The 22,105-nt window shown below is 36.4% G+C and overlaps 1 long non-coding RNA gene across 4 annotated transcripts in view; it reads right to left on the reverse strand.

Moving 5' to 3' along the window:
• Positions 1–21,880, reverse strand: part of LOC130707383 (uncharacterized) — an 83,672-nt gene extending 61,792 nt beyond the window's left edge. The window contains exons 1-2 of one of the 4 annotated variants that reach the window (XR_009007277.1): positions 21,793–21,873; positions 21,436–21,499 (exon numbers count right to left, since the gene is read on the reverse strand). This is a non-coding gene — a long non-coding RNA (uncharacterized LOC130707383). Of the gene's footprint in view, positions 1–20,760; positions 20,864–21,435; positions 21,558–21,686 lie in introns of those variants that run through there. The other 3 variants (XR_009007275.1, XR_009007276.1, XR_009007278.1) reach the window with 3 other exon arrangements.
• Between the last annotated feature and the right edge of the window lie 225 nt (positions 21,881–22,105).

The following is a 22,105-nucleotide window of genomic DNA, read 5'->3' on the forward strand; positions in this document are numbered from 1 at the left end:
AGTGCCAGCCATGACAATAAGAACCTTCAAACCTAAATACAAAGCACTCTAGACAGAATGCTTAGGAATGCTTTCTTAGAAAGATGAGATAACAGAGAAAAAGTTCAATACAGCTTCTTTGAAAAGATTCCCTCCCACCCAAACAGGGCATTTTGCACACAAAAGTTAACTACAATAAAATTTGCTTCCTAAAAAATACAAGAAATTCTGAAAAAATACATTAAGTACGTTCCTTTTTATAAAATCAAAGTGTCAAAGAAAAATTAAATAAAATATATAAGCAGAGTAAAATTTAGATTTTAATAAATAATTTGATTAAAGAATTTAAGCCTGAGTCTCCAAATATTACAGTATTTTATAGCCTGTTTATTTAAAACCTTTATCTTTTAAGAGAAAATAAGTGTTTCATGGTGTCTGAATTTGCTCCTTCATATTATAATTTCAATCCTTATCACTGAAATCAAAATAACAAATTCATGGAGCAGAGACTGAATATAAGGCATTAAGTTGCTTTTCTTCAACTTCAAAAAAACCTGAAATGATATAGTTCCTAATTTAGTGATCAAAAATAACCAAAAGTAAATACGGGTAGAGAATATCTTGCTATTGATTCACTGAGGTTAAGCATGAACTTAACTAAAGGTCTGTTTTGTTTTGTATTTTTATAAATCTATTTATTTTTTATTTTTATTCTGGCTGCGTTGGGTCTTTGTTGCTGTGTGTGGGCTTTCTCCGGTTGCTGTGAGCGGCGGCTACTCTTCATTGCAGTGCACGGGCTTCTCACTGCAGTGTCTTCTCTTGTTGAGGAGCACGGGCTCCAGGCACGCGGGCTTCAGTAGTTGTGGCACGCGGGCTCAGTAGTTGTGGCTCGCGGGTTCTAGAGCGCAGGCTCAGTAGTTGTGGTGCACGGGCTTAGTTGCTCCGCAGCATGTGGGATCTTCCCGGGCCAGGACTCGAACCCGTGTCCCCTGCATTGGCAGGCGGATTCTTAACCACTGTGCCACCAGGGAAGCTCCTAAAGGTCTGTTTTGTTCATAGAGATTTGCTTCAGTATTTCTGTATTGAGAGTTACTTCCTTGAAAGTTATAGTTTTACATTTATTATCACTGTTGAAGAGTCTCTCCTTGACCAAACTTTAGTCAGGCTCCTCTGAACTCTTTCCAATTAGGCCCTAACTTTTGGGCTTCTGTGTTCATCTCTGCATTGTCCAATTTTAGCAAGAAACCTACTATGTCAGTTTAACCAGAATCCCCCACCCTCAATATTGATCATGCTGGATATCTGATTAGGTTCCTCATCTATACCATCCCCCATGTAATAACTGACCACCTGGCCTGCCTTCATCAACAATCCTGTTTAGGTCTGTGTAGCAGAATCCCCCTTATTTTCATGTTTCTTTCCTCTTAGTAATTTTTACTCCACCCTTCTACTTGGCTATACAGCCCCAGTTCTCCTAGTTGTATTCCAACTTTGAGGCCAATCTCTCTCCCCCACTGCAAAACCACATTGCAGTGGTCCCTACAACTATCGTGATAGTCTCCCTGAATAAAGTCTGCTTTACGAATCTTTATAAGTGTCATGAATAATTTTTTCTTAAACATCACTACCAACATTATGAGTAATTTTCTCCTTGCCTCTCGGTTACAGAGAGAAATTTTCAAAGTAAATCCCTCCCCCACCACCAGGAAAAAAACAAATTTAAAGAACTATGTAACTAAGAATAAAAAAAGTAGAAAGGAGGAGACTGGTATACATCTCTAGCCAATCTAATGCACATTAATACTGATCATCTAATAGAATTATTGTTACATTCAGTTTTCCCAAATCAGCACAGTCTAGGCACCTCACCAACGGCCTTTATGGGCCTTTCTTGCTTAAAATATAAGAAGATAAAAAGTTAGCCAAATACATGGGCCACATAAAATAAAATCATCAAAATCAAATGAACTTTAGATGAGACAGGAAGGACACCAGATCTGAATATGCTACCTGAAATAAAACTAAAGGGCAAAAGCTAAAGCCCTCTCAGTGTGAGCAGATTCTTTTTTTTTTTTTTTTTTTTTTTTCCACACACACACACTGTATTTTATTTTTACAAGAGATAGATAGACTGACACCAAGCATTGTACATGGATGACCACAACAAAAGCAACAATGATTGCAATTACCAAACATGAAACACACTTATACTATGTCATAACATTGACATTCAGTCCAGTAATCCTCCACTGTAACAGCAGTGTGAGCAGATTCTGAAACACTAATCAAGACCTGGAATCCTGCCATAGAAGCAATCTAGAAGACATGCCGAAATGACCATATGGCTGCCCTGCAGAAATCTGGAAAGGAACCAGTCAAGAAGCTGACAAGAGAAACAAACATGCTTCTCACCAAATGAGGCCTGACACAGCCTGTAACCTGAGGTCTGTCAAGAAAAGCAAACAAAAAAATGTAGTCAAGATACGACATTTGGAGGAAGGCCTTCAGCCTGTTTTCAAAGAAAACCCAAGAGAGTATCTTCTTGTATCAAGGTTGTAAAAGAAAACTTCACCAAGATGGCCATGAAGGCTGGTGACAAGCACTGGAGGAATACACAACAAATTAAGATGGAGTTCTGACATCTGGAATATATCTATAAAGAAATTACATATATGGCAGCTGAGATGCTAAAGATTTTTAAGTTCATTTTTTTTCTGGTGGAAAATGCTATTTCTTTAAGGAACCCTGGCAAAGTCATAATTAGTAGAAGAACATTCTATAAACTTTATGAACTTCCAATGAATTCAATTAATAGAGCTTCCAAACATCTGAAATCTTACATAACTAATGGTCTCAAATGTTAAAGAAATAACCACAAAATATTAGCAACTATAAAACAACCAAAATCAGATGACCAAAAATGGATATTAATACAGTAAGTGAAAGGAAAGCAAATATTCCTTAACCAGAAGGCAAAATGTTTAACAAAATTTTGTTTCAAAGCACTTAACTTCCAGTTAAAGCAGCGGTAGAGCTTAGAAAATTTTTAACCAAATGAGACAGATCCACTATTATATCCCAATTAAAAACAAAAAAAACTAACAAAAAAGACTATAATAAAGGCTACAGAATGGGCTATATCTTTACCACAGTATGACAAGCAATATTACTGATCAAACTCCTTGATTTTTAAAGTAGGGAAAACTGTGATCTAATAGTTCAAAACAAGCTAAAAATATTCTTTAAATGACAGAAGCAACGAAAAACCTCAGAATTAGAAAAACTGAAAAATGTTGTGTTTGAGAACAAGGAAGATATGAAAAGAGAGGTGATCAAACTCAGGAAAGATTTAGAAATAAAAGAAAAACTTATTTCAGGAATGAAGACTAAGTTAAGAAGAAGCACAGTGGGTTAATGCCTTACCAAAAGTACAAAATGGAACATAAGACAAATTTTAGAATTAAAAAAAAAGAAGAGGTAAAAAGATTTTAAGAGGCAATAATTAATATGTAACATAAGCAAGACTGTCCAATATATGTTTAGTAGGAGTCCCTGAAGAAGACCAAAGCAACAAAGCAAAAAATACTAAAAACTATAATAAAACTCTCCTGGAATAAAAGATAACTTCAAACTACATATTGAAAGACTATACATGTATCTGAGAAAATGATACAGCCCAAATCGAACACATTTTAATGAAGCTAGAGTGACCTTCAAGTATAAAAACCCATAGATGAAAACTTCTTATAGTCTTGTATATTCTTGCTACATAATACATGAGAACTCAAGGAATATTGTTCCCATAAGTCTGTCCTGAAGAATCTACCAGAGAAAAAGCTTCAAACAACCAACAGCTTGGAAAGGAATTAACATAAGGGCTCCTGGAATGTGTGAGCCATTCAGGTAGTAACTTTCAAAGGGGAAGAGAGTAGCAGAATGCTCAATATCTCTCAGGTAAGTCCTCCATCATTCCATGAAAGAAATGACCAGAGAAGGATTGGAAATTCATATAGTTATTCTCTCAGCACATCTGTAAGACTAAGAATTTCCAGAATATCTGATAACCAAATGTAGTTATTAAATTTCTTATAGAACCAGATATATATATATATATATATACATATATTTTTAAACATTTTAATATTCCTCCAATATTTTATTGTGTTGACTCTGAGAAAAATTAATGTTAGTCTTAGAGAGGTATACTTTCTTCCTAGGTAACCTAGTAGAGAAATTAGCTCCTGCCCTACCTCGTGAAGAAACTAATTGAAATGGGGCATCCATAGTCACTCCATTAATAGAATTTTTGCCCATCCCCTTCCTCTAGAGCTGGCAATTACAGAGTAAAGTTTGAAAGTCAATCCTACAGAAGCCTGCAGCAAGAACCAGGAATGGATCAAGGAACGGGAATTCCTCTTACGGGGAAAGGTGGAGTTTACCAGGGGAAAAGGTAGAACAATGGGCTGAGGGGCTTGAAGAGAGAGTCATTTGGAAAAAAACAAGATGGAAAGAAGCCTTGAAGAGCACCTTCACCTTGCAAGGAGCTAAATCAATAAGGATCTGCTTTTTGAAGGAACAAAAGTAAGCAGCCTCTGTCCACATCATCCCAGTATCTATGGGACAGGTCAATAAAGAACAAAAAGTCCTCAAATAATTGTCAAGACCAAGAAAGAACTGATTGACTATTAACATTATGGAATCAGGGTCTTACCACTATTACAAAAGGACAACCAAATTTTACCATGTAATACAAGATCTTTATGATGAAATCTGTATGAGGACTACAGTTCCTCTGATCCTGAAAAAGAGTCTGAAAATTATCAGCTTTCTCATCTCTTATTTGAATAAAGAATAATGACTTAATATGGCAGAGAAAGCACAACAGTCTCCTAGACAAGTAAATATCTCTTCTTAAATCTAGACTGAAAATTTGTAGAATTCTAAATCCAAATACATTTTAACAACATACCATTTATAGTGAAAATAAGATTCAAGCATTTAAGTCTAAGTTATAAACATTTTGTTTAGGTAATAAAACCTACAGATTAGCTCATAATAGCATAATAATAGGGTAAACAGTTAACTCCATGGTTAAGTAGAAAAGATTAAGGAGAAAGGCTTAGGAAAAGAGTAACTGCTTAACCTCAAAAAGATAAGACTGCTAGTCAAGCTAATTTACTGATGGTAGGCAAATGATAAACAGAACTCTGAACTGAAAATACATCTGGATACCACGGATTTGCTTCATGCAAAAGAATCTAGTTAATTAAATCTAGCCGACCAGCTGTATTTTCCCCCACATTGTGTCTCCAAATCCAGCAATGGTGAATATGCTGTTGACTGGGAAATATATAACTACGCTTCTGTAGAATAAACCCAAAATCAATAGGCTCAACAGAATGAAGGCTTCAGAAATAAGGAAACACAGATGTTTATTCTAGCATTTACTTTCATAAATATTGACAGCAAAGAATCAAATATGTAGCTGTGAAGCAGTAATGTATCCAAAATTGGATGCTTCATTAAAGCTGGATATGGCCCAAAGCTGCAGGAAAACATCCTGACGGAAAAGGTCTTATACAAATGATACCTTTGTAGAGGCCATGGAGTAAAACAGAACATGGTAAAAACCAGTTCCGTGTTTGCATACACAGGACACCTTCCACCTCAACAATTCTACAAATATTGTGCATAAAAGGTTGCCAGGAAACACTGCCAAGGACTGGGATCAACTTCAGAAAAAAATGAAATAAAACTACTAGCGGCATGACTAAGAGTAGGGGAAAAGTGTCATAAAATATTTTAGAAGAGCATCATATTTTATTCCTCCAGAACAGGCATAGAACTGGCCATTATAATCTTAGCCAAAAATAGTCTATTGATATTACTGATTGAACGGGACTTCAATCAAAATGGCACTGCCCAGGAGCTACAAATGGACTGAAGTCACAAAGTTCCAGAGTTTGTTATTAGCATCTAAGTTAATTTTTTCCCTTAAATGATGAAAGAACATTGTTCAATCCAAAAGCCCAAGAAATGAGCGAACAAATATCAGACTACACTTTTTGGAAATAGCTTGAATCATTAACAATACCTACAATAGCTAGGGCATTTGTAATAAAAACCTGAACAACACTTCCAGATGTACTAAAAAGACTCATCTCAACATGGGAAGAAAACAAAACCACACTATAGAAAAGAGATGGGTCAACTGGATTTTTGTCTGCCTTTTTTTCTCCATTCTTTCCTTCTTTACCTCTGACCAGAATTTTTAAAATCCTTTCTATGTAGTGTTTGAGACAGGACAAGTACGAACAATATATATTCAAACATTATGAATAATACAGTTAACTTCTTTTTCATGGATATGTCAAATCACTCATGTATCTGTCTCTTCCCCTGCCCCATATTTTAGCTATTTTACTTTCATTTAAGAATGAAATAAGAAAGGGAAACCTAATGTGATTCACTATTTTGCTTATACTTAAATGATAAATGTAAAACTTATCTACCAGAGGGTAGTCTCCTTCCTAAAAGTAAAGCTCTTGTCTTTTTCTGTTTGTTTCTCTAACACCTAGCACAACTACTCAAGTTTTGTTGAACCTGTGGATATCAGTTATCCATCCTTTCCTTACTTTTAAATAAATTAATACTCAAAAACTAGAAATCACCTGTCATATATTATGGAACTCATTAACAAAGGAGGCTTTCTGGAAGAGCCTCAAATAGAATGGCTCCACGTTTCTTTTTAATCTTCTGTATGTGAGGCTCATCTAAAATCATTGCGAATAAAGTGCAAGACAGTGACAAAAATAACTTGAATTCAGATCTCTATCATCCCATTTTCCACATTTACATAAAAGGCTATGATTTCCATGCTTAGGTATTTCACAAACAGCTCATTAAACAGGTTCATATAATAAATAACTCTTCATATAGTGCATAGCCAAGAAAAATAACATATTTATATAAAATAACAAGACCACTTAATAAGACCACTAAACTTCGTGTCCTGCCAGGCACTCTGGGAGACAATGGATTTATTTCCACATGGCTATCAATTCTTACAACGTCTCCAAATTTTTTTGATAATAGTTTCTTAAATTATTAATCAAAGAGTAGTTATAGTATCTTCAGTTAATGAAATAGCAAATTATATAAAACTAAATACATTCCACCAAGATCACACAATCCAACTTGATGAAGGATCTCTTGCATACTGACAGAAGCACTGATAGCAATGAACCACACTTCCCTATGTGATGGATCACACGAGGTAAGAGTGAGACTCCCAGGGTGAATTTTCAAAGCGGCTCCAGTAGTAGCAGCTGGTAGACCACCTTTCTTTAAACTGTTAGGTGCAGGAAAGTTGCTAATGCTAACAGCTACCATTTTTTAAAATTCGTGGCTTATCACAATAAAAACCCAATGTGTATCTTCCTGGCTGACAGATGGCCTTCTATATGATCATTCAGGGATTCAGACTTCCTTCATCTTATGGCTCCACCATTCCTCCAGGGCCTTGGTTGGAGTCCTCTGCTAGATTCTCTGCTTCCAGCTGGCAGATGAGGGAAGAGAATGAATGACCAGGATCAAACTAGTGCTTTTTTATTGAACACAGATGAAAATGTTATATATCACAAAGCCTTATCTAATTTTAAAGAGGGGTAGGAAAAAGAGTCTTGATGTGGGCCAACAGGGAGACAAAACAGGGTTTGGTGAATCCTTAGAAGTCTCTACTATAGAAGGGCTTAACTCCCTTTGTCTGAATTACCTTGGAGATGGTTTGAGCCAAATTTTAGAGTGAGTCTTGCTAAATTATTACAATTGTCACCATAAATAGAATGATCTAACTTAATCTAATTTACAGTAATCAGTACATTACCTTCCACTGACACGGAATCCTTGCCTGACAAGGAACAAGTATGGAGCTATTGAAAGATAATAGCATTTTCAATGCAAAGTGAGTTCAGTTTACAAAGAACTTGAGGTACACCATTGAGGATGCTGAGGTGAGTCTTTTATGTCAAGCAAAGGATTCAGAATTTTTTTTTTTTTTAAAGAAAGACTATGTTTATAAAGAAAGACTGTGCAATGGGTCAATTAGAGAGGGGAGACTAATGGCGGGGGAACCACTTAAGAGGCAGCAGTTCTAACAAATCAAGCAATAAGTAATAACGGAGCCGTGAGGGGATGGAAAGAAGCTAGCAGATTCAGGACATAATTCTAAGGAGATGGGATAAGATATGGTGATCAGTAGGATGAGAGAAATGAGGGAGGAGGAAAAGTGAATAATTATGCTGCAAGGAAGTTAAGAACCCAACCCAATGATGCTCTGGGTCTGAAAGTCTTATTAATAAATTATTGATTTTCTGTTAGTAGCACAGAAAAATACACTAGGCCACTTTTTCAAAGCATGTTACCTAAGGGAGTATGATATATTCTACGTGAAACATCGGTGGAATATACTTTAAATTAAAACTTTTTATACACGTGGTAACAAGATCAGCAAGAAGGTAAAGAGCATGAGCAAAACATCCAAAGACAATTATAATGATATTTTAAAATATTTGGATATGTAGACTTGCAGGATGTAAGCATCATGTCTGTTTTAATTTGCTATATACAGTTACCACCTAGAAGAATACCCACTCCAGTCAGTAGAAATGCAATAACGACAGCTTTCAACACTTCTTTCCACTTTGAATCTAAATACCAACATAATATTCTGCTCAAAAATCACAAAGCCAACTCCAGCAGAGAAAATGATCATACACTTACTAAGAAAATTAAACTGTAGATAACTGGACTGTCATTCTAAATTATGTTAGATGATTCAGAAAAGGGAATTTATATGTAAACTGATTAATTTCTTTCTCCAAACCCATCCAACAACTTTTTACCAAATAATCCTTAAGTAAATACGTCAAAGAGTTCAGCATTTAAGACATGCCTCCCGAAGGAAATATAATTGTATTATAAATAGCAAATTTCCCCATAACCACAAGGAAGATGTTCAGAATTCTCATCTAGTTAGTTGTCCATTCGTTTTATCTTACATGAGATAAGTAAAGTCCCTAAGTCACTACCAGTTAGTATATTAAAATTACTTATAGCATTATGAAAAGATGACCATGAATTTCTACTCTATATGGAAAAAGTATCAGGAGCCAGTGATTATCCAGTGATTGCTGAGAAAGGAATGCAAACTTTACAGCATTCTCTCTTTTATACACATACATACACACCACACACACACACACACACACACACACACACACACAGATATTGTGTAGGCCTTAGGTATAATCAAATTAGGTGACCAATTAATTTTTTTAATCTGTACACAAATTTTTTTAACATTTTTATTTGTAACAGACCCAACCTTAACCAAAATGTCCTCCAATAAGTGATGGGTAAGGAAACTGTGGTACATCCATACTGTGGAATATTGCTCAGCAATAAAGGGTAACAGACTATTGATACTCTGAACAACTGTGATAGATCTCAAGGGCATTATGTTGAGTGAAAAAGAGCCAAGCTCAAAAGGTCACATACTGTATGACTCCTTTTATCTAACATTCTCAAAATGACAAAATTATAGAGATGGAGAACAGATCAGTGATTGCCAGGGGTCAGGGTGGTAGGGGGAGGGAGTGGTGTGACTGCAACGGGCAGCACGAGGGAGATCTGAGTGCACCTGACATCTGTGATAGAACAGGTCTCTATCTTGATTATACTGGTGGCTACACAGATCTACACATGTGATAAAATGACACACACACACAGTCACACACACCAATAGAAAAATCCTGGTTTGATGTCATACTATAATTTTGTAAAATATAACTGTTAACGGAAAAGTGGGTGAAGGATACGTGGGAGCTCTCTGTATTGTCTTTGCAACTTCTTGTGAATGTATACTTATTTACTGACTTTTAAATTTTTATTGGGGTAGAGCTTATTTACAATGTTGTGTTCGTTTCAGGTGTACAGCAAAGTGAATCTTTTATACATATACATATATCTACTCTTTTTTAGATCCTTTTCCCATATAGGCCATTACAGAGTATTGAGTAGAGTTCCCTGTGCTATACAGTAGGTCTTTATTAGTCATCTATTTTATATACAGTAGTGTGTATATGGGTGACCAATTAATTTCTCCATCCTTAAGTATATACAGAAACTTTAAGTGAAAATCAGACTGTAGGATTATAAAATTATAAATAAAATCATAATCCACAGTACTAATCATATTTCTAGTCTAATTATGCTTACTTATTGCCTTGTCCTCCTGACACTGATAACAGTAGAAGGTTTGGTGAAAGTTTTTCATCAAGGAAGAAATATTTCCTCCATTAAGCTGGTTAGGAACAGTGTGGTAGGAAATTATAACTCAAGTAATAACTTTCTTTTTATAAGGACAAAATAATCCAGAAAAAAACTTGGAATATTTATCTAATTTAAAAGCATATCTTTCCACAGAGAAATGTGAGAAATAAAATCATCAGTACATATGAATTCTTTCCCTTTTAGGGGTTCACTGAATACAAAATTTCTTAGAATTTTAAAACTCAGACTAGAAAGGAAATGGAAAAGATCTATTCATGTTCATTTATAACAACTTCTTAGGATATTAGTTAATCCTGCTAAATGTCAGTAGAACATTTTATGCAGAAATGAGAAATTACACTATTCTGTAATATATTTTTACAACCTCAGATGAACCTCAATCTTGTGTAACTGACTTCCTAAAAAGTTTGTGTAAATAACACTTTGCTAAATCGATAATTTTACTTGCAGGTAAATTAGATATTCTCTAAAGCAAACAACCACCCCAAAATCTGCTCTACACTTTAAAATTTTTACATTGCAATATAGAACAAATTAATATATAATTTATATTCTCATTGCTTGCTTAGTATAATCATGATCTTTCTGACAGATCTAAAAACATTGAGATTTTTAATTGAAAATGCCCACCAAATTTGTGGCATGATGGTTTTTTGAATTTCTCCAAATATAACAGCTTCAGAAGCTGATTCCATGTTAATCCCACCATGTTAGGCCAAACTTTAGCAGAATATTATAATATGTCCAGGCAGCAATATAGCTTACACCTAGATATAATATAGAAGCCACAAGGTAATGCTCTCCTAAGCTTCCTCTAATAAGGGAAAAACACATATAAACAAGTATTTGGTATTCAAAAAAGAATACCAAGAAGTGCAACCTAATCTTGAAAGATAAGCATAGAACATAATAATTCCCATATGAAGTCCAAACCTCAGAGAAAATAGTGGGTCAAATTCTTGGCAGATTTTAAATGACTTGACCTTGTTGAGAAAAATGAATGTGAGCACCCCAATTGCACCTAGAATGCGTATTCTGGGAGGGTTAAACAGAGCTCCTCAGACATAGCGGGGACTCAATAAATATTTATTATGTAAAACGGGGAGAAAATGCATTCGTTTTACTCATCAACATACTGCCAACAACTACAATACCTGAAAACAAAAATTTCTTGAATGAACAGTTATCACTGAAATTACATTAAAGCTACGCTCATCTTTGGCCATGTGTTAACCAAAAAGACAAGGAGTGGGCAAATGCAATCAACTGACCAGCTGTTTTTCAATAACAGGTCACTTCAATATGCAAAGAAAGAACAGAATTTTAAAATAAGTTTTTTAAAGCTATCGGATCAAAATGTTGCAGAATATTGTAGCTTTTTTCCAAAACCTGATTTCTGAGCACAGTCTAACTCCCTAATTTACAATGCTAATGAAACTGCATTTAGCAATGTTTGCTAATCCCTGTTTAGTAAGTAGTAGACACTTAAATGAAATAACCTGACTTTAAGCAGGAAAAGGACAGTTGATTCTTTTCAGGGAGATGCACCAGAGTACCTCCAAAACACTTTGGAAGAAAGAAGATGACACTGTCACAGAACACTCAAAAATATCATAATTTGTTTACAGACTACCAGCTAATATATAAACAAATCTGTATTTTACTATGATCCTTTTCCACATTCGTGGGAAGATCATTTCACAGGTTTACATAAGTATAGCAAAGTTCTTTAAGGTAACTGAGCAACTGAGCTCTACTAGTTTTTGTTATCTTCTAAGATACAAATATTACTTCATTAATCCAACTTATACACTGATGTATTTCACTACTAAAGTAATTACACAAGAAAAGTCATGAGAAACTTCATCACATAGACTCTATATAACACTTTCAGTATCATAACAATAACAATAAAAATACCATTTCTAATGTTACTTATGAAAGGATTCATGGTCCACACTGACTATCAAAGAGGGCTTAGAGTAAGCACAAGTGACACTGAAAAACGCCACAACATCCTGAAAGAAATTGTTAAAATGGAGATTGAAGTATCTTTTCTATTATACATCACATCAGCAAGCCTAGAAAATGGAAAAGAGCCCAAGGAGGCATAAATTGAGAAGATACTGCACCTTGCTGCTTTGCCATGAGAGTGAAATATAAAAAGATACTATTTTGAATGCTGCTAAATTATCAAAGAATGGTAAAATTATGTATCACAATGTTATGGTTGAATGGAGCCTTATGATGCTTTATTATAAATGTAAAGCTTACCTTATCAAATAGGAAAATGCAAAAGACTCATTCTACCCAGATTTTACGATTTCATGTGAAAGGCAATTTTAAAAATTAAATCTAAACTCTGTCTTAACAAAGTGGTAAGTACTTTCAGGACCAAGGGGAAGGCTTACTAATGACATAATAAGGTTTTGAAGTGCTATGACATATTTATATACATATCTGAGGCCTGAATCACTGGGAATACCTGCAGCTATTTTAAGTTCTATGGACCCTAGAGTTGAGTTCCATTTAGCTTTCTCTTCACACCCCACCAAAGCTAATTTTGGCCTTTCTGTGACTTAACTGTATAAGCAATGGGATAACCCATTGTGCATGCTTTCCTGCCCCATAATTAATTGGGTTCCAAAAGCAAGTTTCACCTGATCTGAGGTCGGGACGTAGAGAGTTACACGGCCCTTTGGGCCTTCTGTGCATGCCACCTGATCTTGGGCAGATTACTTAAGTTCTCAAGAGAGAAAGAGAAATTATAAAAGTGTTCTATATTGAGTTCCGGTGAAGACTAGTTGCTGACATAAAAGCTCAGTAAATAACTAATTTTACTAAGAATCATCTAGTCTACACAATGCTATAGAAACAATATGGTACTGGCAATAGAAACAGACACATAGACCAATGGAACAGAGGACCCAGAAATAAATCCACGCATATATGGTCAACTAATCTTTGACAAGGGTGCCAAGAATATACAATGGGAAAAGGACAGTCTCTTCTATACATGGTGCTGGGAAAACTGGATATCCACATGCAAAAGAATGAAACTGGACCCTTACCTTACATCATGCACAAAGTTAACTTGAAATGGATTAAAGACTTAAATTTAAGACCTGGAACTATAAAACTCCTAGAAGAAAACATAGGGAAAAAGCTCCTTGACATCAGTCTTGTCAATGATATTTTGGATATGATACCAAAAACACAAGCAACAAAAGCAAAAATAAACAAGCAACTAAAAAGCTTCTGCACAGTAAAGGAAACAATCAACAAAATAAAAAGGCAAGTTATGGAATGGGAGAAAATATCTGCAAACCATACATCTGATAAGCGTATGGTTTTTTGGATATATACATTTGCTATGTCCAAAATATATATGGAATTCATATAACTCAATAGCAAAAAACACAAATAACCTTATTAAGAAATAGGTAAAGGATCTCAATAGACATTTTCCATAGATGACATATAAATGGCTAACGAGGGTACACGAAAAAGTGCTCAACATCACTAATCACCAGTGAAATGCAAATTAAAACCACAATGAGGTACCACCTCACACTTGTTAGAATGGCTATTGTCAAAAAGACAAGAAAATAAGAAGTGTTGGTGAGGATGTGGAGAAAAGAGAACCCTTGTATAACATTGGTGGGAATATAAATTGGTGGGAATGGAAAACAGTATGGAGGTTCCTCAAAAACTTAAAAATAGACCTATCATATGATCCAGCAATCTCACTTCTGAGTATATACCCACAGGAAGTAAAATCAGTATCTTGAAAAGATATCTGCCCTCCCATGTTCTTTGCAGCATTATCCACGATAGCTAAGATGTGGAGAACCTATGTGTCCACTCACGGAGGAATGGATAAAGAAAATGTGGTATACATATAAAATGGAATATTATACAGTCTTTTCAAGAAGGAAATCCTGCCATTCATAACAACATAGATGAACCTGGAGAACATTTTGCTGAGTGAAATAAGCCAGACAGAAAAACAAATACACAGGGAAAAACAAAAACAAATATGATCTCACTTATGTGCATAATCTAAAAAAGTCTAACTCATAGAAGCAGAGAGTAGAATGATGGTTGCCAGGGACTGGCAAGTGGGAAAAGTGGGGAGGTCAAAGGGTACAAACTTTCAGTTAGGAGTAAGTTCTGGGAATCTAATGTACAGATGGTGACTACAGTCGATAATACTGTATTGTATACTTGGAATTTGCTAAGAATACATCTTAAGTGTTCTCATCACACATCAAAAAAAAAAAAAAGGCATCTATGTGAGGTGATGGATATGTTAATTATCTTGATTGTGGTAATCATCTCACATTGTAAATGTGTACCGAATCATCACACTGTATACCTTAAAATATACAGAACTTTTATTTGTCAGTTATACCTCAGTAAATAATAAACTTACTTTTCCTTTAATAAACTTACTTTTCCTTTCCACAGCGGAATCTTTCCCCTACCCAACCAAACTCTTAAAAAGCCCACCTATATCATTTTAAAGATAGAGAAAATAGGATGCAAAGAGTTAAGAACTTACTATAAGTCAAATGTTAGAAGTGCAAACAGAACCCAAGTCTCTTGACTCCAAATCTAATATTTTTCAGTATACCTTTCTGTTTCTAAGCCTCTTTTATGGAACCATTTGGAAAATCATTTCTTCGGTCTTTAACTTGATAATTAATTCTAGAGAAAAAAGCCAGGTTATTCCATTAAGGAATAAATGTAGCCACTCACTGCTTCATTCCACCTTTACCAGAAATAAGACAATCCCCAAAGCAAATGTATAGAATCAGTTACAGGGCAACTCTAGTTGTCAGTCAGTGCTCATTCAATCCTATATTCAAGAGTATCAACAGCAATCATTTTATTAGGTATATCATCGGTATTAACAAAGCTAATTAAGCCACAAAGAGTTCACTCATATCTTGTTTGTTCTGCTCAAGAAAACAACTGTATAATAATGTTAGAAAATGTTTACCTAAATAATTGATCTTTTAGTAATATAAAAGTTACAATTAGCTATAGGGACTACTAACGGAAGTTCACCCTGTGGCCATACTGGCTAAATAAGGGGATATTACTGTCAGTAGTTGATAGGTATTTTATCTTTAGACACCAAGCAGCAAGTTTTAGCAGTTTTTGCCTTCTTGTTATGCAACATCCAAAAGTTTGATGGATTTCTGAATTCTAATAACTTGGAAGACAATTTTGGATGTCAAACTTCCCACACAATAATGGATCTCACTAGTTTCTTTAACTCATCCTTATTTTTGGTGAGCCATTATTAAGGTGCACCATAGTTGCACTGCATTAAGTTACAAATATACAGAGTTCAAACCCACAAATTGCAGTGATAACTATTAGCTCTTGGTGGGGCTAAATTAACCTAGTACCAGTTGCCAGGACAATCACTTGAGACCAGAATCTCTGCTTAGTCATTCCTGAAGCATTTACCAGTTTACCACCATGTATAACTAACTTTTAATAATCATGGAGAAACATACTCCTCACTATAATACGATTCAAGAACAGCACAGATTCTAGAAGTACACAGGGCCACATACAACCAAGTCCATATCCTTGACCCCTCAGGAACCAGGATTTCTCTCACACACACTGTTGCTCATACCCTCCTCTCTGTCTCTCTCCCTCTCTCTCTCTGACACATTTTTAGACATTCTGAAAATGTCAAAGCATACCCCAGCACAGTGTAATAGTGCTGTGGAACCAATAGAAAACCTACTCTTCAGTAATTCTTAGAGCTCAGAAATCACAGCTGATGACCAATATCAGTCTCTTTTTAATTAGGAGAAATAGGATAATCCTGTGGAATGAACGCTGTATCTGGAATCGGAAGATATGATTTGAAATCCACTTTCTTGATGAATGAAAGTATATATTGCCTTATATATAGCAAAGCACTCAGATGTTTTCTTCCTTTGTACCTACAACAATTAGAGATACAACGTAATATTGGGGAGGTTATTCAGGTATTCATGAACTTGCCTCGTCCTGCAAGCTGCCACAATAACATTCACCTGAGGTAAACAACACTGCTTAAAGGGATCTGCCATGTTTGTTCCTACAAAAATGGAATACTAGGAAAGTATTTTTCCACAATTTGTTCATAATTCAGTATAATCCTGTTTTCTTTAGAATTTCTATAAATCCATCATAATTTGTTTTGCAGAACAAGCACAAGTATTATCCTTCTAGAATCAACTGGATGATCCATGGAGTCATGGTCAGTTCTAGGGTTCAGATGAGAGGCAGAAAGGGAAAGAGATTGGCTCCTGGCTCTTCCATCAGCTTCTCACTCAGGTTTTTCACATCAATAGGTGAGCAGTGTTCTCTCTTTCCTCCACTGACTGTTGGCAAACCCAGTTAGAGACCAGCATCAGAGAAGCTCAACCTCTTGTTAAAATAAATAGAATATAGGACAGAAACAGCATCAGTGATTTGGTTTCTTTGACATTTAATGAGAGAACAAAATTATATATTGAAGACAAAAAACAACAGTGCCAGGCACAGACCCAGGACAGGTGCTGTGAAAAAGCCTATCGTGGTGGTGTCTGGGGATTTAAACTCTGGAGAAAAGACTAAACTAAAATAAAGAATAACAAAGTCATTAGTATATACTTCTTGGCAGATTATTAGCTATATGTGGAAGCTTTGATAAAACAGGCCAGGCTTTTAGCAATGTGTTAAATTTCAGATTTAAGAAAAATCCTCTCCTACTCGCCATTTGTTGAACACTGCCCTTTATTTCCATTGTTATTCATTGCCATGGAGCCCAATTACTCCTTTGTTTTCTTATTCACATTTAGTCCACATTATCACAAATAAAAATCACAAGGATACCATTACCCTTCAACACTTCCCCAATGTATAAATCCTAATTTGCATTAAATCCTTGAAGCAACATACATTGCAGTGAATGAAACGTCCTTCTGTAAAAAGTACTGTAAATAATGAAAGAATTTTCAGCTCAATATATATACACGAATTTACATACAGTTAAACTGACCAAGGTGCTTTTCTACACCCTAGGTATACATATTCAATATGCTTAGAATAATAGTTATTTGAAAGGAATATAATCTTTGAACATAAAACAGTTTAAGAAAAAAAACTTCTATAAATTCACGTATCTGTTTTGCTATTGACCCACTGATGGAGAAATTTTACGTACCATAAATAATGGGAAAATTTAGTTAATGAACGCTGCTGATACTTAGTGTAGTTCTCAAAGGCTGAAAACCTTTCCCAAAAATCAGTATCTGAAACCTGTCTCTTTAGGAAAAACAGTCAAAGCTTTAACTGTTTTCAGTCTAGTATAAGAAAGCTTTGAAACAAGTTAACTCTAAGCACTCAAGGAAAACTATTTTTAAAACGGGGGGGGGGGGGACAAGAGGAGGACCTTAATTTTCAACAATATCGGCCTGAGAAATAACTCTATAAGAGAATGTCTGAGTATCTTTAAAAAGAGAGAAAAAAAGTAATTTAAAATGTTGGAAGTCCACAAACTGAGCATAGCAGTAAAAAGGACTTGAGGGAAAATTTAATGAAAAATAAAAAACTGCAAGCAAATTATTTGATCAAAACACAGACACACACACACACACACACATACATGCACACACACTGCAGGCAGTCATTCAGCATTATATGCTAGCTGGCTTTGTATTTTCTTTTAAAATATAATCATAACTTCTTAATGTATAAAACAATAAGGCTCTCAAGGTACTCATGAAAAATTCTTATCAAATTTCACTCTAGAGTTAGTGATACTAGGCATGTTAAATCAGGAATCAACACATGCTATTTTCCATAGCAGGAACTATATAAATTACAAGCTCTTCCATGTTTTTGTTATTAGGTTTGGTACACTTAAAAATAAGCGGTATTCTACATCGAGTGCTCTAACGCAACGGTTTTTATATCTTTCAGAATTTATAATTCATCTCCATGCTCAATCCTTACAAACAAACACAAAAGCACCTGCAATTGCTATTTACTGTCTAGCACAATAAAATTGTATTTGTTCTGTTTTTGAATTCATAGGTTTTGCTTTATGAAGTTTTCAGAAAGAAGCAACTTTATTATATTTTCATTGTTACTCATGATTTTAGCTTAAAGATCATTCATTTTAACACAACATCCTGCTATATTCTCATTTGGGTTGTTCTATTTATCTCAAAGGTAGACTTATATATTACCATTACAAAACAATAACTATTTGCATAATACTTCATGATTTTACATCTATTAAAAACACATCACAGGGAGCCTGAGGATGCATTCAGTAGCTTGTCATTCACCACTTCGAGAACCTTCAGAACTGAACAAGGGGGAGGGTGACATTTTGCTAAAGGCAGAAGAAATGAATATAAATAAGAAACTCTGAAGTTTTAAAAATAGAAAAGAAAAATTTAAAAATGCAAACAAAAATATGATCATATGCATAAACAAGATAATTTCAATTTTTAAAACTCCATGTTCTCTATACAGAGCAAGGTGTTTGGAGATTTATGTATCTTCTATTATGATACCCATTGAAATTATCTAAAACTGTGCTACAAAAATAAAGAAAATTACCATCTTCTTGCTAGATTTTATAAATATCATATTAAAATTGTGCCTATTTACATAATTCAGCTTTTCCTCAGCCTTGTGAAACAATCTGAGTATCATTTCTTTATTATTCTAGACTTAACCCTATAAATGTGCATATTAAGAATGTTTCAGAGGGAGATAATAATGATCTAACATGTTCAGAAATTACACTGTCTCATAACTTCTTCTTGGTAAAGCAATTACAAAGAAAATTGTTTACATCTTCTGTATTTTCTTCCATAACCACCAGTCCAGATAAAAAAAATACCGAATGCTGTTATGTCACCTCTAGTCCAAATGCTCATAGCACTTGAAGCTTTTTGTAAGCAATATGCTTCTATACTAAACACATATCCCTGAGCCAACACCTACCTAATTTAACAGTTTTAAATGTAGTTTCAAATGCAGCGTAATACCATCTTAAACACACACACACACACGGAGTGTGCAGAAAAGGAAGGAGGGGGAGAGCCAGAAATGGAGCACGTTGTTGTTTTTCATTCATGCAGTATAGTGACGTCAGTGTCTGCAGCAGCGACAGGAGCCTTGACCTGTGGAGGCTACAATCCACTGAAGTCAGAACCTTGCAGAATTCAAAAGAAACTGAGTAGATAATTGTTTGAAAAATTGTTCAACTGTTCATAGCATGAATTTTAAATAGATAAGTAAAAAGAATAGATTAGTTGTATCGTTTTAACTTAGGTAGAGAGGAGCAAGGTGGGATGTGGAGAAGTAACAGAAAGGTAATATCATCAGGGAACCGGGGGCAGAAGAGCCTACATTCAAAATCATTTCAATGGAAGAAACTGACAAAACCACCTGGTGTTAAAAACAGCAGAAAGGCCTCTTCTATTCCCAATACAAGTTCTCTGATGCAAATCTGTCTCCTGAACAACCAGATTCAGAGAAGTGTTTTCCTCATGATTGCGTTAAAATTGCATTCAACTCAGATGTGACATACTACAACAAAGAGGACGGTTTAAGCCTGGTCACAAATTTCATTAAAACTACTTGATGATGGACCTTGTAATTCCTAAGCAATTAAGACTTCTGAAGGATGCAGAAAAACAAGTTGTACTACAATCTGTTGTAAGATGTGTTTATCAACAAAGGGGAGGAGGTACTAGATGAGCAATATATTGTTGCAGCAATTGCTGAAACTACTCACTATGCCCGCAAACCCTCTGAACACAGTCTTTCTGCAGTGCTTATATTATGGCTCTTACATTAGTCCCTAAAAGAAAATCCCAAAACTCAATCTATGTACTGTTGAAACTAAATCACTCAAAAATTTATGTAACTGCTGCCTTCTTTTCATTCTGTTACCTCTCATTTCATACAGTTCTAGAAAATGTGCAAAGGAGTTGCATATGGCATTAATCTGTTAGAAAACGGTGGCCTTTTCTATAAAATACAGCCAAAGATGTGTGTTCAGTTGTGGTCATTATTAGGGCGATCACGTTTTCATTCATTCATTCAGGATTTGCTGGAGGATGTCAGTTTCTGCAGCGGGCTGGACCTGGGGGAGGAGTGGGGGAGCAAATGCCTTCCGGTGCATACTGATTACAGGATGCATTTCTCGGTGCTCCTGGACACATACCACTGCACTACATCCTACCCTGCCTCACCATCAGGTGGTCTGAAAACAAGGGCCTTAGCAACATGCTAATTACACGTCAGAAATATTAACACAAAACACCAAAACTGCAATCTATCTTAACACAATCACTTTCTCCAAGTCTAAGACCTTCATCAAGAAAACTCCATTAAAAAAATTGCACATACCCCATAAACATTGCACAGGCTCCACAGTGATTCCCTTCCAAGCAGAGAGTTTCCCCCTCGGTATGATCGGTTCTCTGCACAACGCAGCAGCAGCATCTGTAGCCCTAGCGTGGCATCTAATAACATGAGCTCCTCCTCCCTCCCTTAGGAGCTTTACATCCCTGTTTTGGCTAAACTTCCTCTTCTCCCCCAGGACTAAACTAGATCATTCACCGTGTCCCTAAACATAAACCAAACCACACCAAAACACAAAACATTAAGGGAAGCCGACAGCATCCACCAGCTCACCATTACCTTTGACACCTAAGAAAAACGAATAGAAGGGAAAAGGGGAGCACACTCCACAAATAGGTCCTTAGAAATTTACCATGAAAGTCTTGAGTTGGGCATAAACTGTTTCCAGTGCAGTACCGCCGTGATGGATGTGACTATATAGAGAAAAGAGGGAGCCCCCCCCCAAAAAAAAAAAGCCAAACCAAACACTGTACACTTCAATTGCACATCCAAAACTGTCCCCTCTACACACCCAACAGGATATCCTTACATCATAACTGGTGCCTCCACCTCCCCACCCCCAAAAAAGAAAACAAAAATTATCCCGATAGGCACAGACACTTTATAGGAACTTTGTAGGAAAGCACAAAGAGGCTGTAGAGATTACAACCACCACCTTACCTGTTGCCGGAGAGTTTGTGTGCGTGTTGTTTTTAAGTGTTTCGCCCAGCTCCTCCTTCCCCCACTACAAACAGCAAACACATGAGTGAGCTAATCAGCTCTTAAACTGAAAAACCTTTCGATCCAGGCGAATGATGGAAGATAAAAGCTGAGGGGCGGCAGGAGGGTCAAATAAAAGTTGCTCCGCAGTTCGCTCATCCAAGCCCCGCAGCGACCGCAGGGGGGTGAGGTTCCCAAAGCCACTTTCATACCTTCGATAATGCACTAGCAAAGAGAAGCCCGGAGAGGCTGAAGTTTCCACGGAGGGCACCGTCGGGGAGACGCAGCCCGGGAGGACGCAAGGGTTGGGCTCGCTACCTCTGCACACGGGCGAGCCGGGGCTCCGGCGCTCAGGTGAGTTGCTCCTCCGGTGGCTCTCTGGGGACCGTCTCGGGTGGCCCTTGGCCCGCGGCGCCTGCTCGGTTGGGGCCGCGGTCGGCGGCGGCGTCGGGCTGGGCAGGCTGGGGCCGCGAGCCGCGCCGGGCCCCGGGAGTGTGCCCAGCGACGCGGCGGCGGCGGGCGGGCGCGTGGGACTGTGTTGGCTGCCCCGCAGGAGCTGGTAGGGCACCGTGGCGCGGATGGGCTGCAGCAGCCGGCCGGCTCCCGCAACCGGGGCGCAGTTCACGCCGCC

This window comes from Balaenoptera acutorostrata, chromosome 2 (assembly GCF_949987535.1).
Source record: "Balaenoptera acutorostrata chromosome 2, mBalAcu1.1, whole genome shotgun sequence".
Taxonomy (NCBI): domain Eukaryota; kingdom Metazoa; phylum Chordata; class Mammalia; order Artiodactyla; family Balaenopteridae; genus Balaenoptera; species Balaenoptera acutorostrata.